The sequence below is a fragment of the Miniopterus schreibersii genome (genome assembly GCF_964146895.1).
Source record: "Miniopterus schreibersii genome assembly, chromosome: 21".
Lineage (NCBI taxonomy): Eukaryota > Metazoa > Chordata > Mammalia > Chiroptera > Miniopteridae > Miniopterus > Miniopterus schreibersii.
In genome coordinates, this window is record NC_138123.1 from 8,579,050 (window position 1) to 8,604,914 (window position 25,865).

Sequence of the window (25,865 nt, forward strand, 5' to 3'; positions counted from 1 at the left end):
CAAAATTTCAAACTGTAATTGGGTCTCGCCTCGTTCTCTGTCTACCAGTTAACAGAAAGTATCAATGCCAAGGGAACAGTGTGAATTAAACATTATGGAGATACAATTTTAAAAATCTATTGCTTACTGGGCAACTCTACAGGGCAAATGACTTCATTTCAATGAAAATAAAATACAACTGGAGAAAAAAAGAGATGGCGGGGGAAATTTATAGATTAAAAGGATTTAAGAGATCTGTCAATTAATCCTAATGTCTGGACCTCTTTTGGATACCAATTTATACAAGCTCTTACAAATTATAATATAGTTAGGGGAAAGATTTACTACCTGAATATTTGAGTATATTAAGGAATTCTTGTTAATACAGTTAAGGAATTATAACATTGAGGTTTTAAAAAATGAGCCCTGTAAATATTGGCAGATGAAATGATGTGATATCTTGGATTTGCTTCAGAAAAATAGTACAGGGAGGTGAATAATACTGGGTGTAAATGAAGAAAGATTGACCATCATTACTAGAGCTGGAAGTGGGTACACGGAGGTATTCTCTCTACCTATATATCTGTCTGAAATAATCTGTCATAAAATATTTTTAAGAGAGCATTTTAGGTAAAGACATGTATAGTGAAAAGGAATTGGGAGAGGGGGAAAAGAGCTATAAAGTCCTTCGTACCGTACCTGATATGTTCCATATATTGAGGGCTTACTGACTAATTATTTCCAAGCCATGTGTGCACCCATCCATTTATCTATGCAATCATTCATTTATTTTAGTGAATATTTATTGAGTACCTATGATGTGGCAAGCACCAAAATACTTCCATAAATCAAATAAACAAATAGAGCCCATCACACCCGGTGGTGTTTTTGGCCTGTACTCCTCTATGGCGTCTTTGAACTATATATGAATACCTCCCAGACTAGGGGGCCTAAATGGCACTGTGGTGTCATTCCTGGATTCATTCAAGTGTAGTCTTTAATATCCTTCTCAGGGTAGCTATAACCATCTGCTGGGGCTTGCCTTCTTTTTAAATCATCTAACTCTTAAAGGTCGTGGGTGCTGCCTTCTTGGTTCCAGAAGGACCATCTCTGATCCCTGGCATGGTTCATCCAAGTGACTGCCAATGGATCAGCCAGCCACAGATTCCTGGTTGAGACCCCACGGGAAAGCTCCCTCCCTCTGCATTTCACCTTCGGAACTGTTGTTACACTCTGGAAGATTTTCCAATTACTACATCTAATTACAAGGAAGAATAAATTACTGAAGCAAGTTAAATTATCTTGTGTGTCATAACAGTAATTAACATTCAAATAGGAAACTGCTGCCATTTTTATAAACATCACTAAGCAGAGGCAGCATCCCTTTTGAAAGCAGGAAGCAAGAGGGTGCTCTTTCCCTGAAGCCCGATAAGAGGATGGTCTGCGTGTTAGAAAATCTGGATGAGTTGATGCCATTGGAGGGATTGATTTTTTAATTGCCTCATTTTAATCTAAATCTTTAGAAATACAGCAACTTTTCTATGTATTTACCATCATCTACTTTATTCTCATGGCCCTACATGTTTTTTTGTGTGTTTTAAAATTTTTTAAATTTTCTTCCGTATTTTAAGGAGGTCTGGACACCAGTCTGGTCACAAGACATTTTGTGGACTAGGCTTTACTTGGAAAGCAGCTCACATCCTTTTAAAATCCCACTTTCAAGAATTGCGTGCTCATTCCTTGCCCATTCATGATCTTCTGCCATGATGAATATGTTTACTCTCCTCCGTGGTCTGGATTTTATATTGTGTCTTTGAGCTCCTTTATAGAGTGAACACACCTATCTTGCTAATCACATATAGTACTTAATAGTTTTTAATGGCAGTGCTGAAGTGGTAAACTCAAAGAGGATAACAGGAAAACCTTTAAAATTATACAGTGATGGCATATAGAACTAATAAAAAAGGTACATAGCTGCTTTTATCCCCACTTGGTGAGTAGTGTGGGCAGTTAAAACTCAACAAGGTTTGGGAAGATGCCATTGGTAGTTGGGATGATGAATTGTTTTTATTTATTTGGTAGATTACTAGTAAGTCTAGAATTTACTTAGACAATTGACACGGCAGCTCTGGGTACAGGTCTGCCTTTGGTAATAATGAGTTCTTATGCTTTTTGTTCTCATTCTTTAAAACTTACAAACTCTTAAGTGTGGGCATTGTGAGTGACAGGATCTAATTTCAGAAAGCAGTGAAGTTGTAAATTTGCTCATAACCCAGAAGATGGCCTTAATACACCCCAACCCTTTTCTGTTGAAGAGGATGGCGCGTTAGCAGAGTGTATGAAGCTTTCAGTCACCCTTCTTCTTAATATCAGACATAGGTGGCTCTGGTGTTATGAAAAGATCTGACCAAGTCATGAAAATAAACATAGATAATTAGATCCTCATGCCAAATATAAATAACAATGCTTCCTATAATGTTTAAATTGGAAGCCTAAAAAGAAATTCAAAGTTTCTCTTCCTTTTACTTTACATTTCAATAGAAATATATTTCCACAAATTTTGGTTAAATTAGGAGGATTTATATATTATGTTTCTCTGTTAAGCTTGTGTTCTTTTAGCTCAAGTGGCTGACCTCACCACCTAAGGGGAAGAGCCAGCATTTACCAGCATCGTTGACAGAAGGCCAATAAAACTGTTATTCTCATTGCAGGACATGCATGCCATTCTACTCTAAAGAACAAAATACTACTTTTTAGTCACAGTATCAGTTCAATTTTAAATGGTGGTGTATGTTTTTGTAAATGTTTTTTCTTTTTACCAAGGGCTCTGAAGAGCCGATATGGCCCCCAAATTTGTTCCCCCTTTTTGTTTTTGTTTTTAAATAAATAAATTTATTTATTTTTTACTGATTTCAGAGAGAGGAAGGGAGAGGGAAAGAGAGATACAGAAACATCAATAATGAGAGTCACTGATCAGCTGTCTCCTGCACACCCCCTACTGGGGATGGAGCCTGCAACCAGGGCATGTGCCCTGACTGGTTCATGGGTTGATGACCAAGCACTGAGCCACGCCGGCCAGGCATTTACGCTGGTGCTCATTAGTGTCGTTGAGGGAGGCGGATGCTGTTTACTGATGTCTAATTTTGCAACCTTACGCTTTGTGTCATGTAAATAGTAAGAATTATATTGAGCTTACTTGTGAAGGGGTTGTGTTGGGGTCTGGAGGAGGCAATGAAGAGGAAAGGAGGATACTGGAATGGAATAAAAAAGTGCATCCTTAGTGATTCTGTGTAAGATTAGTTTAGACGACAAGACTCATTTCCCGTTACTTGATGCTTTTGAATAAAGGGTGGTAGAATGTGGAGTCACTTGGGTCAGTACAAATTGCTTTTCATGGAGAATGTATTTCGCTTAGGAAACTCCTTTGAATAAATTACATATTTTGATCAAGGGTTTATTCTGTGTTTTATAAAGTATAGGACATTTGAAATTCATGACTAATTTACACGTTTCATTTGCGGTGTGTTTAAAAGCCCTCCTCAATGAACAGTTGGTAATTAGGTGATTGACATACTCTCCCACTTGACAATCACACATGCCAGTAAATTGCCCTCTATTTTCCAGAAGTATCTCCAACAAATGTTGTTCAGCAAGATTGTAAGGAACTAAAGATTATTTCCACAAACTGAGTGAGTGCTCACACTGGGATGCCCCTGTCTTCCCAGAGGTTTATAAAGCACTTCCAGGTCTCTGGTGGAAAGTGTGGTTCCCTCTAAGTAGTTAGATATGAATATTTAAAGTGTTCTAACCCCCAGGCAGTGAAAGAATTTTAACATTTAGGATACCTCTATACTGCAAAGATTACTTATATAAAAGCTCGACCTTTTTTGTTTGTTTGATTGTTTAACATGTGGGCAATGATTATTCTAAATCTCAAAGCCCAAAGCAGTTATTTTATTTGAATGGTAATCTTCTTCCAGGGATGCTGTTTTGTTTTATCTCATATATCAGTAGGAACATACTAAGTTTATTATGATAACCACCTCCAGGAATTAACAGAGGGACTGATAGAACATGAAGGCTGTGTGTTGATTGAGCAGACACTCAGTAAATAAAGGGCTTACATGTTGAGTAAGCAAAGGGATGATACGCCTTTTCACGTAGAGTAGTGAGAAGGGAGTCGCACGCATGTTCAGGCAGTGTGAGGGGATGCTGCTTTTGATTAGGATGGGCTTCAGTCATGCATACTGGAACAGATGATTCAGTAAGAGAAGTGCTTGTGGAGGAACCCTGTACAAAGCCGGGCCTTTCTTCTTCATGAATGTGAAGGGAACACACCAGTGTGTGGCCCTGTGCAGCCTGGGCCTAGAGGGTTCTTCCCGTTCAGTGTGGGCCTTTGATGTTCTCAGGTTCTTTTCTCAGTGGGCCAGAAGCTACATTTATTTATCAAGATGCTTACATGTTCCCTTTTAAAGCACATCTAAATTAATAAACATTGAGCAGAGAAAGGTAATCTGAATTTGTGTTTTCACTGAGAGCACTCTAATTAAACACAGACTGGAAAAAAAAAAAATCAACCAGATCCTTATGCCTTTTGCAAAATCTGATCTTTTTCTCTATTAGGCTGAGACCTGACTGGCTTTGTTTCCAACTTCCCCTAGACCCCAATCTGGACTAGGTGAGGTCTGCCTATTAAACTGTTTTACTCTCCATCAGAGGGATACAGGTAAACAAAGATTACAGTGGCCTTATAGTGAATATGCATAAGCCTATAAAATACAAATATAAATTGGTTAAAGAGTAATAAAATTGTTTTGTTTCATGAAGCTTAGCAGTGTTATAAAGACATAATACATATTGCTATATTTCAGTGACCAGCAGCCTTACTTCCTGATGTGCTTAATTATTTTTAAGGTCATTTCTTTTTATGAAATCAAGGCAAGCTGGAAAATGTCAAGCAGCCTGCAAGAATAGTATGAACTCCTATTTTCTTTGTTATTTTATAGTTGTGGTTTTGAGTTTCCAAGCTACAACCAGTCGTTGAGTATAAAAGTCACAATAATTTATAATGTTAGGAACATAGCACCCATTATCTCTCCAACCATTAATGTTCCAAGGATCTTTCCAAATGCAAGAATGGCAAAAAATAATGACTATGATCTGGGAGTGTGAATATTTAAATTATTAGGGTAACAATTCAGATGAAGGTGATGAGCTGTGCAGTAGGTAGCTGCAATAAGATAAATGTAATTGAGGCATCAGCTGAAGGGATTAGGCACTTGACCCCTAAGCCATTTAGGATATATTTTAAGTAAGCTGCTTGCACCCTACCAGTTAAGCTGAAAATAATTTTTCTTGCAGAAAACAAATATCTAGTAACACAAGATCTTCAGTGTAAGCTGTAATTATACACTTAAGTAGTCTAAGTTGTTCATTATGTAGGTGTATGGTATAGTTTATATCCTTTTATGGGAATCCTGACATACCAGTAATCTCTGCATCTGGAATAACCCTCACATTTTATTGTGCTTGAGAGTTGGAGGAGATTCTTAGCTAGACAGCATAACTAAGAAATCAGATCCTAAGATTCAGATTTTTGCTGCCACCAGCTGTTAGGAAGTGCTAGTAATTTTTAATGATGCCTGAAAACCACGGATTCCTCGGCATTATATAAATTTGAATTCAGAGGTAACACAAACAAAAATTCCACATCCTTATAAACAAGAGATAAGAAGTTAAAATGACCCACAGCATTCACATCCATTCTGTTAGTTTGGAAAGAACTAGTGTGCCTGAGTGGCAGTGATGTTCAGATCAGTTGGCTACAGTCTTCAGGAATACTTCTCTCTGTGGCTTCTGCCCAGGCTGTCTCTGAGGCAAATTCCAACTGTCACTTCTGCCTGGCTCTAACAGACGTCTTTTACCAGAACCCTCTCCCACCCCTGATATGCTTATTATTAACTTAACCTAGATCTGGATTGTTCTCTTGGAGTCATCGAGGTAAGAATCTTTCTTCGTCGAGCCAACTTGGTGATGTTGCTTCTTCAATTGATCATTTCTATCTAGTGTTATTTACTATGATGCTTCTTTTTTATTTTAGAAACATTGTTCCAACAGATGTAGCCTGTACACTTAGTGAGTCCTTCCCTGACAGATTCACCAAGGAAAAGTAATTTAGCTTAGCCAGTCAGAAAATGCAGCTCAGTTCACCCTCACTCACTTGTGCTGACAACTCAGATTCCAGCCACAGTGCCCTCTCATCTGCTCCTGAAACTCTCCAAGCCCCTTCAGGCTGCACACAGGCTTTTCTCTGTTGATAATAATGATTCACACTCCCCTATCCAACACATACACAAGCATGCACCCATGCACTGTTACTGGCAAACTCCTACTTGCAGAAGGAACCTACACTTATCCTGGCAAACCCCCAACCCTGACCGGGACTAGGTGAAGTCCCCCTATTAAACTATTGTACTCTACATAACACCCTGTCATTTTTCATCATAAAGCACTAATAACAATTTAATATCTTATTTATTCATTGGTTTAATTCCACTGGGGTGGCAGTTTTGTGCACTAGTGTATTCCCAGAGCTTAGCACCCTGCTTCATATATGAAGTTCATGGTGCATTCTTGTTGGATTTAAAGAATGTTAGCATTTCACAATTAGCTTTTCTGTTTTTGTTTTGAGCGCGGCTATTGGCTTTACTGGCTATGAGGAAAATGAGCTCTGATAGAGGCCAGAGAGACATGGCTACGTGTTGAAGGAAAAAAAATCAGGATTTGTGACGACATAGTCTTGCCTGACAGTCATTTGAAATATACTCCTCTTGGGTATATCTGTATTTGATGATCTTTTTAGGCTTTGGAAGAAAAGCTTTTAGGTCACACATTTATTGTCAAGAATTTATTGAACAATTACTGTGTTGCAGGCACAGTGCTAGGCTCTGTGGATGCATCTACCTATTGGGAAGACCTAGAAGTAAATTCATGATTATAATAGCGTGTGATACTCAGGGTGAGGGGGAGCATAAAGGAGGCCACCCGAATCAGGTGCGGAGGCTGGGGGAGGCTTTCTGGAGGCGGTGAGGCCTGAATTGCTCTTTCAGGTCCTTATAGAAGATAGTTTTATGAGAGCAGGTGAAGCATGGAAGAGAAGAGAGTGAAATGGATGGAACATCATGTGCGAAGGTTATGGAGAATCTAACCAGAGTGGCACCTAAAGGAAACAAAGTAGCTCCATCTTATTGATGCTCGGGGCCTGTTGGGAAAGGCTCAAGGTGAGTGTGGAGTACAGACAGGGACCAGTCAGAAACACTTTAATACACCATTAAATGAATTTGAAGTTTACACTGAAAGCCACTGGGCCCCAGAGAAGAAGAGGCCTCTTGGGGAAAACAGACCCTTTTAACTACAGTGAAAACAGTCTGTCATGCTTGGCAGCGTGCAGTTGAACTTCACCAGGTGTGCCCTGCCACCTGCATTTGTATTCACAGGTGACTCTGCTTTGAGGTGCTGGGAGTGGGAGGGGTGTTGCTGAGGAGTGAGCAGAGGGAATGGGGTTCCCCTAAAGCAACTTCTAGAACACTGGGCTTGCCTGATGTTATTGTCCTGGGTCTCAGCATGCCTGGCAGTCCCTTTCAGGGTGAGAGCAGTAAGCAAACAGCCCTACCTTCCATCTCTCTCTGCCCTGGAGGATACCAGAGGAGCTCTGCCAGGCCTTGGGGGGTTCTTTTAGACTCACCATCTCCTTGTAATCTTCCTAGATTTCTAGATAATGCCTTGTCCTGGGTGTGAGCATCTCCCCAGTGCCTGTCCACAAGTCACCTACAGTGCCCTCACTCACCACTGCCTCTTCTCTCTTCCCTCTTCCCTCATGTGGGAACTTGGGATGGGCTGGCATCCGGCAGATGGACCATGCCTGTGCGGTTAGATAGCAGCTGCTTCATAGCTCCCTACTTTTTACATTTTCCCGGACCTCTAGCCCCCAATTCCTCTGGAAGCTCGGTTATCTTCACTTCATTATGCAAAGCAGTTTAACTCTCAAACATCCTTAGGCTATGGGCCCACCCTGCAAATTCAGAAGCTCCTTAATGTTTCACAGGACTGAAGGACCGGCAGGAGCTCTGAAATTTCAGCCTTTTCTGTTCTCCCTCCAGAGTTATCTCAGTGAAAGGAGCGGTGCAGAGATTGATTGTCCCACTCATGGGAGCTTCACACCCCAAACCAACAGCAGAAAGAGATAACATCAGTTTCAATTTTAAGATTTCTTTTTTCTTCCCAGACATATTAGATAGGTAAAGAATCATATGGAAATTTCTCTATGTAGAATTCCAAATAAATGAAAATATTAGAACAAATAAGTACTTCTCATAAACGTGAGTGAATAGGACAGTAGGTAATAACCAGAATGGCCTTGGAAGAATGAATTCTGTCAGTTCAATATTCAGAGGCATGTAGTTAAAGCAGAGAAATGAAGTCAGGACAGGAGGGCAGGGGTTATGAGAATGCAGTTAGGAGTCAGATCAACCAGGTTATAACTGGGTATCCTCTCCTTCCTAACTTTGTGAATTTAGATGAGTCACTTAGCCTAAGAGTTTTCTTCCTTATTTGTAAAATAAAGGTAATACCTACCTCATGGGGTTGTGGGAGAGTTAAATGAGGTTATGTACACAAAGCACATCTTCAGTTCACCAGATCTGGGACCTGGGGCATCCTCAGTACCAGGGGCTCTCATTTCACTAACTGTATCCCTGGGCATGGACTTCCCATGCTTGGGGTTCCTATATGCTCATCTTCTGTTTAACAAGCCCAGCCTGTCATTGTATGAGGGACATTGCACTTCCATTGCCCTGTCGAGAATGCTTCAGTAGACACTGCTCGTCCCAGGCCAGTACCCATTCATACTTTCTTCTTACTAACAGTTCCCGGTTTGGGGAGGTGGGGCACTACAAAAGGCCCATACCAGCTAAAAGCATGCAGCTTTCCAAGTTGCTTTACAATAGCCGTGGGACAGTGTTCAGGGCAGATGGAAGTTCAGGTTCATGGGCAGGGCTTTCTGGGAAAGTGCTGTTATGATACCAGGGACTGACTGGGCTGGCTGAGCCTTTTGCCCTCCACCCATCTCCATGCTGCTTCATCTGAATTCTTATTTATTGCTCAGCAGTGGACTAGCCCTCTGGATGACCACAAGGGAGAAAACTACACGCCAGGGGTGGCAAAGTACAATTCTAAGCAGCTTGGGTCCCAATGGCATTGTGGAGCCCCTCTGAGAAAAACAACCCTTCTTTGGGTAAACCATTTTATTCGGTATTCTGTGTAAGCAGCCGAATTTTCTTCTGTTACATGTTTTTCTTCCACCACTTAAAATTAAAAAAAAAAAAAAAAGTATAGCTGGCTCCTTCTGATCATTTGGGATTGAGTTGAAAATGACCTTCACAAAGAGGCCGTCCGTGGTCTCCTGCCTAAAGCAGCTCCTCCTTTCACATTCCTGTGACATCACTTTTGTTGTCATCATGTCATTGACATTGTCTGAAATTATCTTGTTTATTTATTTACTCCTTGGTGCTATACATCTCACTTTCTGTTGAGTTAAATCCATTAGAATAAGGACCTAGTATATTTTGTTCACTGTTCTGTCTGCATGGAGAATTGTGTCTGTTACAAAGTAGGAAGATGCTCAGGAAATATTTCTTAAATGAATACAAAATGTATTATTTGGATTAAGGAACAACTTGATTGATTTAGCCAATAGTTTATTGGGGAGAGGAAAAATGAAGTGAAATTAATGGTATCAGGCTGATTATATATCGCTATATTTGTATGTTCTGTGCTTGTGTATATATTTATGTATTCAGATCAGTAAATTGAGCACTTTTGTGCTAGGAATTCTAAGCTTCTTTAGTTTGTATTAAAAAAGAAAATATAAAAATTTACAGTTTACCTTTACTGGGTATTTCTAAAAAATAAAAGTAGAGCCAATTTCCTCTTTTAACCATTGTGTATTTGTTGATCCTAAAGTGTTTGCTCGAAGTAAAATTTGAAATATGTGGTACACTTTCAGGTAGAGCTACATGTCTGTCCCAGTAGAAAATGCTCTTTTGCGTCTTTCTCAATGGCTTCCTGCCGAAATGTGCTGTTGTGCCTGTCAGGACAGCCTTCGTTCCTACTGAGCATTTCAAAGGACGGCAGTACCTAGTGAAATTTTAGTGTCGATGCATCGCTTACAAACCAATGAAGCTCTTTCCTTTTGCACAATGATGGAGGAAAAAGTCAGGGGAATAATGAGTCTATTTTCCCCATCCTGGCAGCATTCAGGATAAGATGTCTTCACTTAGAAAGCAGCCATGCCTGGGACTGGACCAGTGCAGCTTTTAATAATTCATCCTGAAACCTGCGCTTCCCTGGCCGGTGTTCCCTGGCTCTTTACTTATTTAGAGGTCTGTTAACCTCTCCATTTGTACCTGCAACTGTCCATTCAAGCTGCTGTGCATAACCGGTGGAGAGTAAGCCCATTAACTAGAGTAATTTAAGCATCTTGGTTTCCTGCAATCTTCAACCTATTGGCATCTCACTGGCAAAACATTGCTTCATAAATTTTGTCTTCCATCTGAACCATGAATCCCGATCCTTAATGTGGTGATCAGATGCATGTGGCACTTGAGAATTTAGAAGCCCCATAATATATAGCCTGGTGTGCAGATTCTCAAAGCAGTTGCACTGGGATTGTGACGGGTATGCTAGCCTCTTGCGTAATTAACCAGAACGACAGATTGTAGCAGGATACAAAAGAGGAAGCAAGACCTTACTGTTGTGGCAAGGAGACTTCTCTGTGACTCAGTGACCCACCCCACACACCTGAGTTGTGCTAGGCTCTTTTGTGCCACCTACTTCCATCATCCAATCAGCCATCAACTCTGGTTTGTTAACCATTTTAGAGTAGCTGATTTTCACTGGACGTCCAATTTCAGCTCAAACATGACTTCTGCTGGGCGGTGTTCTGTGGCTCTCCCTTTCTCAGTCTGATCCTGGGACCTCTTTTCTTTGCCCCCCAAAACATCTAGTGAATATCCTAGAAGACACAGCACTCTCTTGTAAACGTTAATTCTGTTTTCTCCACTAGACTCTAAGCTCCTTTGGTAGATTGGGTCTTGCTTGACTTTGTATCACTAACTCTTGGCATAGTGCCTTACAGGTGTTTAATGTTTATTGAAGGAATCAAAGAAATAGGTCTTTGTGAGTTAACCTTGTCACAACCATGGCATAGAACTTATTTACATGGGAAAATATGCTCTCAACTTCCAAATAACTTAAAAGTTACAGGCTTTAGATATTAGCAGATGGAATTCTGAAGTGCCTTTGTTAAGTTTAGAATAAAAAATTTTTTAAAAATTTAATTCGATGTGGTGAATTGCTTTGACGATCATGTGACACCACTGAAGAAGCCATCTGGCCTTTAAGTGTGTCCTGGGCATCCTTCTGGCCTGTGAGCCTGGGTGAGACTCTGAAGACTTAAGCTCTGAATCACTTTACCAGCATTAACAGATTTCCCACTGGAGCAAAACCTGGAACTCACAGGAGTCACATCAGGTAGAACCTTCATTCCTTGACATCCACTTGGCCAAAGAAGTTGTTCACTGAATAACTTTTTAAGTTGTTAGTGGAGATGGAATCAAAAGTGGAAAGCACACCAAAGGCTTTGGAGCCGGCAAAACCACTCAGTCAAAGGACCAGGGACAGCATTAAGAGAGCGGGAGAGGTGCTGGCACTAATAGTTCTCTGTGGGGACGTACAAACTGTAAGCTATGCCATGGTTCATGTAGTCTGTTGCACAGTGACTGTGGGTTGAGTTTATTCAAACTTCTTGGCTTGTAGAGCCCCCCGGGGTGAAAACTCATTGGCCGACTTCTTCAACCACCGCTTGTAACAGGGAAGGCCTCCTGGGGACAACTGAACAGTGACTTACATGGGTTGTGGGGACATATCAGTCCGGAATGATATAGGCCAATTTTTTTAAGTCACCTTACATATGAAGGGACTTTTCAGTCATCAGAGTCAAGGAGTCACTCCAAAGCAATTGAGGAAATAGGTCACAACTTGAAAACTGGTTTCATTAATATTCTCAGTGAGATTCAAGGGAATAGTTTATCTGTAGAGCAAAGAGAGACAGGTTGGGACAGGGAACATTTAGGAGTTCATTCTTTCTTTTACAGGATCACAAAATTATTACAAAAATTAATAATGCTTTAGGCCAAATGAAAATCTCAATAATTACAGTGCAAAAAAACCAGCATTAGCGGACTGTAGACACTAAGATGATAATGGAAGGCCCTAGGAAATGACAAACTAGGTAGTCGTTCCCTAATTGCAAAAGGCTCAATTACCAATTCACTCATTCATTTAATATTCATATTCATTTTGAAATTTATGCTATATTCTGTTATAAATTTTGAGTATAAATGATTTTGACTAATTGATGTTCTGTATTCTAGACTGCATTTTTAGTGAGATTGGAGGGGTTGTCAGACATGGCATAATCACTTATGATCGCTGGGGCAAGATTTTGGAATAACTGAGAATGAGTGGTCTTAATCACAAATCTGTAAAAAGATGAAGTGAATTCTTCTTCCAAGTTTAATTATAACTAGTTTTATGCTCTTGCTGAAATTAAAGCTGGACCTGAGATTGCTGACTTACTCTTTTTGTTGAAATAATGTGTTCAGCTTGAGTGAGTTATAGTAAAAAAAACACACACCACCACCTAAAAACCCCCTCAAAGTAGGTGAAATGCAATTAACTGCTTTATCAAAGTCATTTGTACTAATGTACAAGTCTGATGTGTTAAGACTGTGAGAACCTAATAGCCAAGAAATGTGGTTTATTTTGAGAAAGACAGGAATATTATTATAGGTGTCCTATCTGTTACACTTTTCTTTGGGCAACATTTCTTTCTTTGGGCATTCGAGTGTTTGGGAAAGAAAACATTTTGATGTTTTCTTCTGAGACTTAAAAGATAATTTTTGTGTTGCAAATCTATGTTTATGCTAAAAGTTACTATGGTGTTTTCTTCTTTAGAATCAACCCCAGTGAAGTGAGTCAGAAACTGAATTTCTTTTTCTATGGCTGTGGCTACAAAAGATCAGACAGGTTTAATGGGCTTTCTTAGACACAGAAATAACTGGTTGATTCAGATAAAAAATACAGAGAATCATCAATATCTTAGGGCCAGAGTTAAATGGTAGACTAAGAAATCTTTGGGTGAAATTGTAGACAGAAGGATTATCTTTCCATTATCGGGAAGCTTCATGTCTTACAGGTGATACTTTCAAGGATGGTCCTTGCAATACTGATCTCTGTTTTGAAGGCACTCGGGGTTGAAGTTAATTTTAATATTCTGTCTACTTGGCACATTTTGGATTTTGTCTGATGTAGCAGAAAAAAATCCTAAACAGAATAATTTTTAGAACATGATTACATTGGATTAAGGCAGTAAACACATTGCTCATTTCAATAATGCTCCCAGCTTTTCTTTGAATTTATTAAAATAATAAAAACTTTTGTCTGTCTCCCTCATTATTTTTAATGCAATTCTGTCATAGAGCAGATTTAATCCCTTTGTTGGGGAAGGTAGTTAAAATTTCCCTTCTGAAAGGCAAAAAAAAAAAAAAAATCACTTTTTTTTACTTAATCTAATACCTTTATCTTTAAGGTCTATTGAACATCTTAGTGAAAACAGTACCAACACTGAAATTGTGTATCAGTCACAAGAGCGAGGGGCGTCGCTTGGCTTGGTGGTGGATGGAGCAGGTTGAGTGATGCTGACTGGAGCCCTGAATTCTAATGCGGTCCTGCTCTTCATTAACTCTGGAAAGGAAGTCACCTAATGTCTCTGTGCTTGTACCTGTCAGAGTTTCCTCCATCTTTCCTTCTTCTCTCCATCATTCCTGCAGCCTTTAGTCTTGTCCTCTAAGTCACAGCATGGAATTCCAGCTTTCCGATTCACACTGCTTTCAACATGTAATAGAGGTATATTCTTCGGGAGGCTGTTTTTCAGCTTTTCTCTCCCATCTCACTAACTGAGAGCTGCTCCTCTGGCTGTACCTGCAGCTTCTGACGTGAATCCTCTGAGGCTCACAGCCTTTCTCCAGCAATAAATCATCGGAGCTGCCGTTATTCCTGAAGGCATCTTTCCTCGGCCTGGGAAATTAAGAGAGCAAGATCCCCTCCTTTCCCTCAGGGTCTGCCGAGCGAAGTTTGTTGACAGTGAAAATGTGCCATGCAGCTCCAGCTTCCGCCTGATCAGTGAACAGATGGATTCAGGTGGAAGCAAACGGGATATTGCAAATACATTGGGCACTTCTGCCAGCAAGGAAGAAGTGAAGGAATCTAATCATTCCTGAGCAGATTGGTCTCTGCCAACCACCGTCATCCTGGTGTGCAGATTAACAAGAAAATGACTGGGGTCTGGCTTCAGAAACCACCCAGAGCCATCGGTGGTGGGCTCCTTGTCCTTTGGCTTCAGTGAGTTCATGGATTCACTGTCAGCCTTCGCTAGGTTAGGTGCAGGAAGGGGCTCCTGTCAGTCATTCATGCCTTACCCCGCCTTAAGCCCAGGTGCTGGCCATCCTAAGAAAGCCATTTGCATTTCAAAGTCTCTTCCTTAGGTGCAGAAGAAGCAGCTTTGACCCTGTTTAAAGAGGTTGACACTTGGTGGGGAAGACAAAGGTTTGCTTGGATGGGTGCTTTCTCAAACCCTTACCATTCCCCAGCATAGACTTGCTCCATTGAGTTCAGTCCAGAAGCATTCTCCTCTTTGATGCATTTATATTCCTGCAGCTTGAATCCTGGAAACTTGGATGTCCTGAGCTGCTGAATGTCTCTGGAAATTTTGGTTGTAAGGAAAGGTCAAGCCCTGGCCAGTGTGGTTCACTTGGTTGGAACATCCTCTCGTACACCAAACGTTGTGACTTTGATTCTCGGTCAGGGCATTTACCTAGGTTGCAGGTTCAGATTGAAACTCAGATCTGATTCCCAAGCCCATGTTTTTTTCACTACACACAGTTAATAAAATAGGACCCAGACCAGAGAGCCCAGGCAGTTTGACTGTGTGTCATGTTTTCTCAATGAAACCATCATAATGCTGTTATCCTGCTGCCTAGAGTAACTCCATTTTACTTTCGTCCAGTTCGTAACAACTATGTGGATGAACATGTGGTTACTTGAGGATGGAATCACATTTCAGGTAATTCTTTTATTGACATTTCTATTTAAAAAATTTACTTCCCAGGAGCCTGAAATTTTATAAAAGGAGTTAACCTTCCTACACTTATTTTGTAATTTTCCAGTTCCATGGGCTTTGTTTCCTAAAAGAGAAAAGCTTTACAGGTGTCACGCATCCTGCCCCCCCCACACACACACTTTCTAATTCCAGTTACCAGAATAATAACTGTTCTAGAGACAGACTCCAAACTCTTTTCAGGCAGATTAAATATATATATTTTTATCTTAAGGCCACGAAAATAATATTTGGCTATAACCACATTTTCTATCATGGTTTTAAGAAAGTGGTTGTTCCCTCTTTAAATAGGTTTGATGGCTGGTGAAAGTCTCTGGAAATACTTTCTATGACACTGACACACAGAGTCACTGTACCATTATGTGATGCTTAGGTGAAGTGGTGACCAGGTTGACTCTTCGGCAGTTCTGTGCTCCCCGGGACACCTGCTTCTTGCTTTCAGAATCAGCCATATGTGTACACTGCAGGGGAATTCTATGTCCCTAGTGCTCAGAGAAATGGGAACAACACAGTGATTACGTCCCAATGTTTTCTATCTTCTATAAGTCTTATCTATAAAGGTTATTAGTTATTCAAAGTCCGCCTTTATGATAGTTCTGTGGAATGATTCCAATGAAAAAGAAGTGGATAGATTGCTAGTCAGTGTCAGCTAATAAATTATGATATGCTACTGTCATTTACAATGATTCTGACTGGAGAAAAGAAAGAAAAAGATAAAAGCATATTCTTGAAATTTGTTGGTAGGGAGGGGGATAGTAATCTCTGTCCATTCTCATATAATTAGAAGACTAAAACAGCAGCTTCCCAATATGTATTTGAAATAGGGAGTCTGTTATTACTTTCTTCTAGGGTATAATTAATCAATTTTAGCTGCAATATTTTGGATGCTATGGTGAAATTGAGTTTTATTAAAAACCGTAGTTTAATAATAATGGCTTAATCAAACTGACCCTATTGAAACCTAAAAATGAGCTTCATATACTAAAAACTCATTATTTCTTTAATGATGCCCAGAGAAGGAATTCAATTGAGAAGAGGCTAGGTTAGAATTTTAAAGCTGGTTGCATCTGAGAATTTTGCTGCATCCAAGGGGGAACATCGCAGTCCTCGGGCTTGCATCCAACAATGCCAAGGATGTGGCCACAGCAGCCTCTGAAATCTTCCCTAAGACTCAGTGGTTGTATCCATCACCACTTGTCAGCTCTGCAGGGAGGCTGTCGATCCAGGGATCCAGGCAAGGAGAGCCTTGCTGGGCTGCAGTAAGTGGCTTATAAGTAGTCAGGGAATGGAAGAGAAAATCTCCAGGTTTTCTTCCAACTAAAGTTATAAATCTTTCAGGAGCTTCTCGAAGTGGTTTGTTAACTATGAGGCTGCTCTGTGAGGAAGAAAATGCCTGACTGGAAAGTGCAAAAAAACTTTGGCAAAGTTACCTATTCTGCAGTAAATCCACATTTCAATATCTCAATCTAGTGACCTTCTGTGGGGTTAGGTAGTTGGACATTTCTCTAAATGTGTAGATAAATGATGTTGACTTACTAGATGGGGATCCATGACACCTGTGAGAAGTACAGTGGCTCGGGGAGTCCTTACAGGGTTCCGATCATAAATAAGCAAAATCTCAAGAATTTAGACTTTACTAATTTGACATTTTTGATGATTCACATAGGGCCGCTTTGACTTTTTTCTTTGAAAATGTATTATAAAGGGATCTTGCTTGGAATGCCATTATATAACCTAGGCTATAAAGAGCCTGTTTAAACATACTAACAAAGGCAACTATTTTTAAGCCTTTTGGGATGATGTATTTCATTCAAGAGAATTGGGGCAGTAAATGACAGCATGTGACAATAGGCGTGTCCCATCTGGTCAGCTTCTCTGTAATGTACAGCAAGCTTCCAGGATGCCTCCCCTAGCAAAGTATGCTTAAAGAAATTAAAATTCCTTTGAATGTCAGCACAAATCAAATAAAACTGGAAAAATAATTAGCCTTCATTTTAATATTAGGCTTTTTTATAGCTGTGATCTTGACCTTGTCAAATATTTAATCAAATATTGGAATTAAAATCCCAATAGCTCTTTCGTGGAGTTTCCAGTGCGGTAATGTGAACCCAGTAACAACTGAGTACAGTATGTGAACCCCAGACACTTTGGGGTTTGTGTCACCATTCTCTCATGTGTATTAGCTACATGGGACCCTGGGAGATTTCGTTTCCTCTGAACCTTTCTGAGATTTTGTTTTCCCCAAAGAGTCGCCATCTTCAGGAAAAGCCTAGCAGTTGTCTGGATAGGCCACCTCAAGCCTTCTGTGTGGGTGGCCCATGGCAGCCCCTCTCTACTGTCACAAATTATACAAGAAAGTCATTCTTGATGTTAAAGAAGATCCTGAACTGCCAAGGAGGGTACTCTCCACCCTGTTAAGTCCAGGCACCAAGATGTGCATTTAAAGAGCGTTTTCTTTCAGGTGGTTGGAATTTTTTAAAAAAAAATGATGCTTAAAAGCATAAACTTTAGTTAACAGGAAAATAATCCACTGTGGAGCAGTTTGTTCCCTGAAGGTGCTGGATGCTGTGGTGTTAGTGACAGAATCTCAGTTCTCTGTCTCACAGTCACAGTAGCTGCTCCTAGTGCAACTACTGATACAGTACTAACAGCTAACATTTATTGAGCTTATATTGTGTGCTGAAAATGTGTTAAGTCTCTTTCATAGGTTATATTCTGTCTTAGTCTCACAGAACAATTGTAAAGATGCTTACGATTAATTGTCCAGATGAGGTAACTGAGGCTTAGAGAAAAGTTTCTTGTCCAAGGTGATACACATCAAAAGCAGTGTGGCTGGGAGTGGAGGCCTAGCTCTCAATTCTCAGAGCCCGCCCTCTTAGCTGTTTCCCACGCATTTCAGGAAGAATCTGACACCTCATTGGCCGTCGTTGGCATGTCTTCTTATTTTGTACCTATGTGTATTCCTCAAGTGTATTCCTCTTTAAAAGAGATCTTGGCTTTAGATATTATCCTTATGTAATTAGAGAATGATTTACCCGTTTTTATGTTTTACTTGTGTTCTCATCAACCAATAAATAATGAAAAAGCTATGAGGGTTTAAGAAAGGGAGAGCGTCTGCACTGAGTAACGAATATAGGCACTGCTTCCTTACCTTGGTGAGCATTCTCTGTGGCCTAGTTCGAAGCCTAGATTAGCTACTTTTCACGTTCCAGCAAGATCCCTGGCTGCCGCTCCCCTCAGAGAGTGCTGACAATTCAAATCCTTTTGAACACCAGCTTGGACAAAACACAGTTGGGGAAATTCGCTATGTTTAAGGTCTTCCGTAATCTACCATTGTTATCCATTTCAGATTTTCTATGCAACATTGGTATATAACAAGATGTTTGAATTTGAAGGCATAGATGGGTACTCATAAAGTCAGAATTTATTACTTGTGTTTAACAAATATGTTTCAGATTCAATCGCTCTAGTGCTGTGGCCTGTGGTTTGATTGTTTTGCTGCTAGTGGGCAGAGGGAATCACTAGAAGAGACGTCGGGTGCAGAGTACTGCACGTGCCCTTTCTTATGTATAGTGACTCGACAATTGAAAAATGAGAGCATGTTTTAAAGCCCCTATAGTATAATCTTGAAGATATTCATCGAAATTATGAAAAATAATCTGATTAAGAATGTTTTAGGTAAGTGTGAGGTCCAGTTGGTTCTAATTCTGTTTTCCTGTGTGATCTTGAGCCGATCTCCTAGGTATTAAAATACTCCTTTTAGCCTCCTACTTTCGTTAAAAATGGTTTTTGAATATTTTTTTGTTCCCTTGGGAAAGATCCTTTGTAAACATAAGGTTTAAAAGGTTAATTTTAGGTCTGTGGTCTATGAAAAATTAAATTTTCCCCGAAAGTTTAATCAGAAATTAATGTAACACTCAATCAGTCCTCTTGAACCTGCTGTGAGTTTTGACATTACTCCTTATTGATTAGAGCATGTTCTTTTCGCTGCTCATGAATTATGGATGGCACATCCCCTCAGGGTGTTCAGGCTTCCCGAAGGGAGAAAACACCTCTTCCTCTGAACGGCTCAGGCAAGGGGCCTGGTGGCTGCTATGCCAGTGAAGGCATCTCCCCGGGTCCCTGTTGTTTCAGCCGACCGCCCTGCAGCCCTGCCAAGCCCTCGGTTGGTCAGAAGAGATACAAGAGGGAATAGATTGTGCGCAGCAAACTTGATGGACCCGAACACTTTAGGAAGGATTTTTCACATGTCCGCGGAGAGCAGTTCAAAGAAATTCAAGCACTCTAGGAAAATTTTAACTTTTAAAAAAGAAAATAGATTTTTAAAAAATAGTTGCTAGGGCAGGGTAAACTGCCCAATGTGTATTCTTTATGTATTTTAGTTTGGGCTTTGTTTTTTAAATCCCAGAATCTGAATATCATTAGAACAATTGTTTGAATATTAACATCTTCTATAAGTAATGTGTGAATGTGTGTTGGTCCTCAGAGTGCAAGACGTGGGGTGGACGGGACTGTACAACATCTGTCCTATTTGTAATTCAGTCTCTGGGCCATATTCGTAGGAGGGGGAAAATTAGTGTAACTCATATGTCATTTTTGTTTAGCTTGATTTCATTAACTTGAGGAATATCTTTTAAATAAAGGTACTTTGCATTTTTAAAAGAATATGTAGAGAAAAAGAACGTAGATGTGTGTGTGGGGGTGAATGAGGTAAACATGTAAAACAACATGAGATTCCCCCCCCCCAAATTTAGGATAATAATAAACTATGTTAATAATACATTTGGAGATTTACTTATTTTAAAATATACTGCCAGGTACCAAAAATCACCAAGCCCCAAAGCAGAATTATATACCAGATGTAATGGAGGTACATTCTTAGTTGACCTTAAAATGGAAAAAAGTCAACCAAACTTACAGTCCCCTATTTCCATCTCTCGGGACTTTCGGCGAAATGTCTATGCTTTCTTAGAACTTCAGTTTCACTCTGTAGCTGGGAGGAAAAATCAGTTATGATCTAAGGCTGTGGTTGCTGAAGTGGGTGATTAATTGTTCATCTACTTTTGTTCTGGCCACTATATTTAGGCTGTTATGATACCCAAAGGGGAGAAAAAACTTAGACTTTTGTAATTGGGAAACCAAGTGATACTTTAAAAAACTTAATGAACCCTGAAAATTGCCACCTACCAAGTGAAAGTGAAAATGCTACCTCAGGTAGGTTGAAAAATTGTCGTCTTTGGTACTTTCTGAGCTTGGCAGTGTTTCTGTAATAAATAGTCATCTACTCTGCTATGTGCATATTTCCATATAGGCACATTGGGGAGACATAAAAATGCAGAAATACATAGTAAATTGGGAGCTATTTAAAGATTCTAAACAGGAGCATAACATGATTATGATGATTTAGGAAGATACCTCTGCTAGGTGTCAACGATAGATTAGAAAGTCAAAGGACTGGAGGGAAGGGACCCAACTATGAAGCCATTGCAATAGTTCAGCCAGGAGATACGGAAATGCAAAATTGGTCTCTTTCAAAAAGGTCAGAACCATCTGAAGTGCAGTGAGTGGCAGGTACCTATTGCTTTTAATCCAAACAGCATTTTCTTTTTGTGATTAGGAAGAGATTGAAATTCTCAGTTATATAGGAGAATAAAATTGGATTTTTGAAAATGAAAGTGCACTGTTTTCACTTAAGGTTTCTAGCCTCTTTAAGTAATAAATATAGGTTGTAATTTTCCTTGAGTGATGTACTTTTGAATTTTAAAAGGGCAATCACTCTATAAGAATCAGTACTTTTTAGCATAAATTGGCCTTCTACGGGAGGCACTCGGGTTATCTGTTTTGTAATTTAAAATTTGAGTTTTTGTGGGGTATTGAATGGGTACAGTATTTGTGAATCAGCTAAATTTGAGCAAATTCTGCCTCTATTCATAACACAGAAGGTATTGAGATCTGGGAACTAAACATATAAAAGTGTCGATGAGCCTGAGTACTTTTGGTGATAACTTGCTGAGGTTATGCATTAAAGACTTAATCCTAAATTATAGCTTCTCAAAGTGATGAGCTCCATCCACTCATAAGTATGAAGAATTCTGTGGTGCCAGAAAAACCAAAAACACACAAGTCACTCTGCAGGTGACTTGCCATGGTCACCTGCTTCTGGAGAACCTATTTTCTTGGGGACACTTTTTTTCTTCCACTTTTAACTCATTCTGGAATTATGGCATCACTTAATGTTCTTAGTTTTCTAGTCTCTGTGCTTTTACATAGAAAGTAGACATAGATACAATTATATCTTTGACTTACCAGAACTTTGTTTTGAAAACACTTGAGATAATTCAGTGATGGTCATACCAAAGAAGTATTTTCTGCTCTGGGGTCATGATTGTTTATTTGTCAAGAATTTAATCAATATTGTACCTTACCAGTTAACACGTGCTGTGAAATTATCTCCATTTTCAGTCTTAGAGAAAGAAATGTGTGCAGAACTTCCTCAACCCTGACGGAGAAATTACTCATGTGAAGAGATGAGTCCTCTCCTGGCAGCCTCTTCACGTAACCTCTAGTGAGTCCCTTGACACCTTTCCCTTTTCTTACCTGCATAAGCTCTTTAGTCAGATTTGATTGAACAGCAGAATCATAGCTGCAGACTGTCATTGTTCCCTTTGGTCTACTTTGAATAGTGAACATGAAGCAGATCATGCTGTGAGTTGAAAGGTAATAGCACTGAATGTCAAAAGGTTAATCCAGAAAAGATAGTGCGACCGAATGAGAAAATATAAGATGTCACTTTAGGACGTTGAGATCAGCCATGCTCTGCTCTGTTCTTAATTTTCATTGTTACTGCATTCGATGATTGTCTTTTTGTCTCGATGAATGTTTATGTGCAAGTCTTTGTTTTAAAGGTGTTAATTCAGCAATTACCTATTAAAGCTTTCACGACTGCAAAAGTGAGATGTTAGACATGCAGGTGCATTAAGACATCATTTTCACCTTGCATATCTTACCAAGGGCCCTGGTGAGCAAAACTGGGATCAACTTCAGGGCTGACTGATCTAGAGACCTCTTCCATCCCCTGAAGGGGGAGGACAGTGCCTAATACTAACATCCATTGTGTTGATTATGGGACAGGCTTTCAGAGTGACTGGACTTGACTTGAAGGCCGGCTACACTGCCCACTGTACAATATTGAACAACTTTCTTAATTTCTCTCAATTCCAGTTTGCTCATCTGTAAGAGGGAGAATAATAATATTTGGCTTGCAGGCTTTTTTGAGTAAGGAGTAAATCAGATCTTTAAGGGAGAGCACTTAACAATGTTCCTGGCATATGGAAAACATTCAGTTAACAGTGGGTACTATTATTCATTCATTCCACAAATACGTATTGGCCACTGACTGCGCTCCAGGAACTGTTCTAGATGCTGGAATATAAAGCAAACAAAACAGGCAAAGGTTCCTAGTAATGGGGGGTAACAATAACAATAATAAATAAGCAAATTATTTAGCATTCTGGAAATTGATCAGAGCTGTGGGACAAAATTGAGCATCATTGTAAGGATTGTGAGTGCAAGATTCTGGAGTAAATACAATTTTAATTAGGGAGTCACTTTGGGCCTCATTGAGATGACATTTGAACAGACTTGAAGATATTTGATTGTTACAATTATTAATTGTACCAAAAAGAGTTTTGCTTTGTGTCTGCATTTCTGCCCTTACTACATGTAGTACAACTTGATAATAATGACAAATGAATACTTAATAGCAATAAAATTTAACCCTAATAATGGAAATGATAATGAACTACATATACAACCACTTACCTACCTCTTCATCTCCTCCTGTATGTCCCCCCTCTTCATGTCTCTGCCCCACTCCAGTGAATTTGCAGAGTGGACTAGTTTAGAAATTACTCGTGTAAAAACAAAATAAAACAGAAAATAGAGAAGTGTTCTGCAGATTCAGGATTTCCCAACTGTCTTTTGTCAAAAGCTTTTTGAGAGTAAGATCACACTGCAACACCAGTATTCCTGAAAATGCTGGGACTCATCTCAGTTGTTGATGGAGAAGCTCAGGCATTTTCTGCAGATGAGGAGCAGTGGGCTGTGTCTGCAGACTGGCTCTATAGGCACCAAGAGAACAGGAAGCTACCTTTTCACTCCTGGTGCTGCACTAACCTGCTAGTATTTCCCTTTTCTAGTCATGATCAGGTGATGATATTTTCTTTTTCAATGATTGTGTCAACTTTTGGTACCTTTGCCCTTTGCCTTTCTCTGTAGGAATATCAGAATCCCCTCTGTAGGCTGTGATGTAGCTAACATGGTAGCTATCAACCCTGTGGGGTTCAGTGCCCCCTCTTTATAACATATTTTGCAATGCTGCTCTTTATTTCTGAAATGAAATATATAGACAAATAACCACCTATACATATAATTTTAAAATAAAAAATACTATAATCCTAGTATAAATAAAAGTAATATTTAATGAATTTTATTATGTAAGTATTTGCTTGTGACTCTTTCAGGACATGTAATGAAGTAATCACGTCTGAACCTGCTTGTAATGAGTAAGTTAGGATTAAAGTAAAATGACATTCGTCTGAGTATTGGCAACACTTCTTTATATTTTAAACCTTAAAATAAGGGCTACATAAGTATACATGAACACAAATCACCATAAACATACCATCTGCAAATGTAGGTTGATGCAGGTGTATCGTATTGGTAATTTAAACACAGTTGGCGACATGATTTTCCAAAATGGTACACTTCCAAACTAAATTAAGATAATTCTTCCTCAATTTATATTCAGGGAAGTAGCAAACTTTGAAAATTCAATATATATTCAGATGTGTAAGAAATACTTTGTATCTATAAGTAAAGTAGAATTGGGCTCTAAGTTTAGACAATTATAAACAGACCTTTTTCATCTATAAGAAAGTACAGTGGTACATTCGAAAGACTTGCAGGATGCAGAATAATTTTGTTTTCCAAGATTGTCTGTCTAGCATGCCTAGTTCCAGCCTACCAAATGCTACTGTAATATTAAAAACATCCCAAGTGGCCCCTGGGGTAGTACCACTCCCGCTGAGAACTTGTGGTCTAGAGCTCTTCTGTACTGTGTGTGCCCACACAGGGTCCCAGGCAAGCTGCGGCTCTGTTGCTTCATGACTTAAGCTGGCACCGCACTGCACAATGCATGAGGCTCCTTAGTGCTCTGGAACTGTTCTTCTTGGAGCACTTTCCAGATGGCTGGCTGATGGCTTCTGGGGATACTGAAATGTTTTCAGGTAGCTTCTAATTCTCCAAATTCCCCAGTCCTTTTCTTCAGACACATCTTACATTCTTCAGAGGCTACTGTGCATAAAAGGGATCTAACGGATAGGTAGTTTTCACTCCTTTCTACCTCCTTTCTGATGATGGAACTGTTTTGTTGCTGGGGTTTATTGATTGATTGGCTGTGGCCCTTCTGTTGTCATGTAAGTTTCATGCCCGTATATTGACATTTGTCTGTTCTTCCAGGATCCCTGTCACCACTTTTCATCATGGTCATCATCACTATTGCTGTTCTCTTTCTTTCATTCCTCTTAGCTTTACCAAAATGTCTTCTATGGTATAGCCCCACCCCGTCAGGATATTTCTTTCCTTTTAACTCATCAATTACTGTCTTCAGCTGTACTTTTAAGATTGTTGTGTACTCAGTGATTACTCCCTTATTATTGCTTTTCTAAAAGTTCGGCCTGTCTATACCAGAAGCAAGAGATACCTGAAAGACTTGATTCTAGAAGGCCCTAGTTTCTTTGTCATAGAAACCTATCATGTAGTACGGATATCACATTTACCACGTAGGCATGTTACAACCTTGTCTTTAATTTGATACAAAGAGTCTGTATATATTCATAAAATAAGAGTAAAATGGTGAAAATTATATTCTAGTGACTTAGATTGTATTTATTATACAGGTTTTTTTGGGTGTTTTTTTTGTTTTTTTGTTTTTTAAATATATCTTTATTGATTTCAGAGAGAGGAAAGGAGAGGAGAGAGAGAGATAGAAACATCAATGATGAGAAAGTCATTGATCGAGGCTGCAACCTGGGCATGTGCCCTGACCGGGAATTGAACCCCGATCGCCTGGATCCTAGGTCGATGCTCAACTGCTGAGCCACGCCCGGCTGGGCAGGTGTGTTTTTAATGGAGAGGAATTGGATGTGGATTCTACTTCAATATGTGGAATACTAAAGAAAACTATTCATGGTGTTAAATATGCTGTCACCAGCATCTTTACCAACTAGAATAAAGTTCCATAATTGTTGAAACATCAGAAATCCATTAAGGGAAATAAGACCAGATTTTGTTTTAAGTAGAAGATCATTTTTCGTTGCAGTGTCACGGGTGGCCTGGGGTGAGGCCTGTCTAGGTTGCTGTGTGTGCCCATAAGATATATTCTGGCCTGAGACATCACATCCAGTTGTTTTATCTTTTAAAGTATGCTATTTTTGTCTCTCTAGCACTTATGTCATCTGCCTTATATTATGTCATCTTTTACTTATCCATCTCCCCATTAGATTGAAAGCCCTGGGGAATAGACTTACGC

At 39.6% G+C, this 25,865-nt stretch overlaps 1 protein-coding gene across 1 annotated transcript in view; it reads left to right on the top strand.

Annotated features, from left to right (window-relative positions):
* The window catches only part of SMYD3 (SET and MYND domain containing 3), a 356,940-nt gene that overhangs the window by 145,358 nt on the left and 185,717 nt on the right, over positions 1–25,865 (top strand). The gene's annotated exons all lie outside the window — the stretch shown is intronic.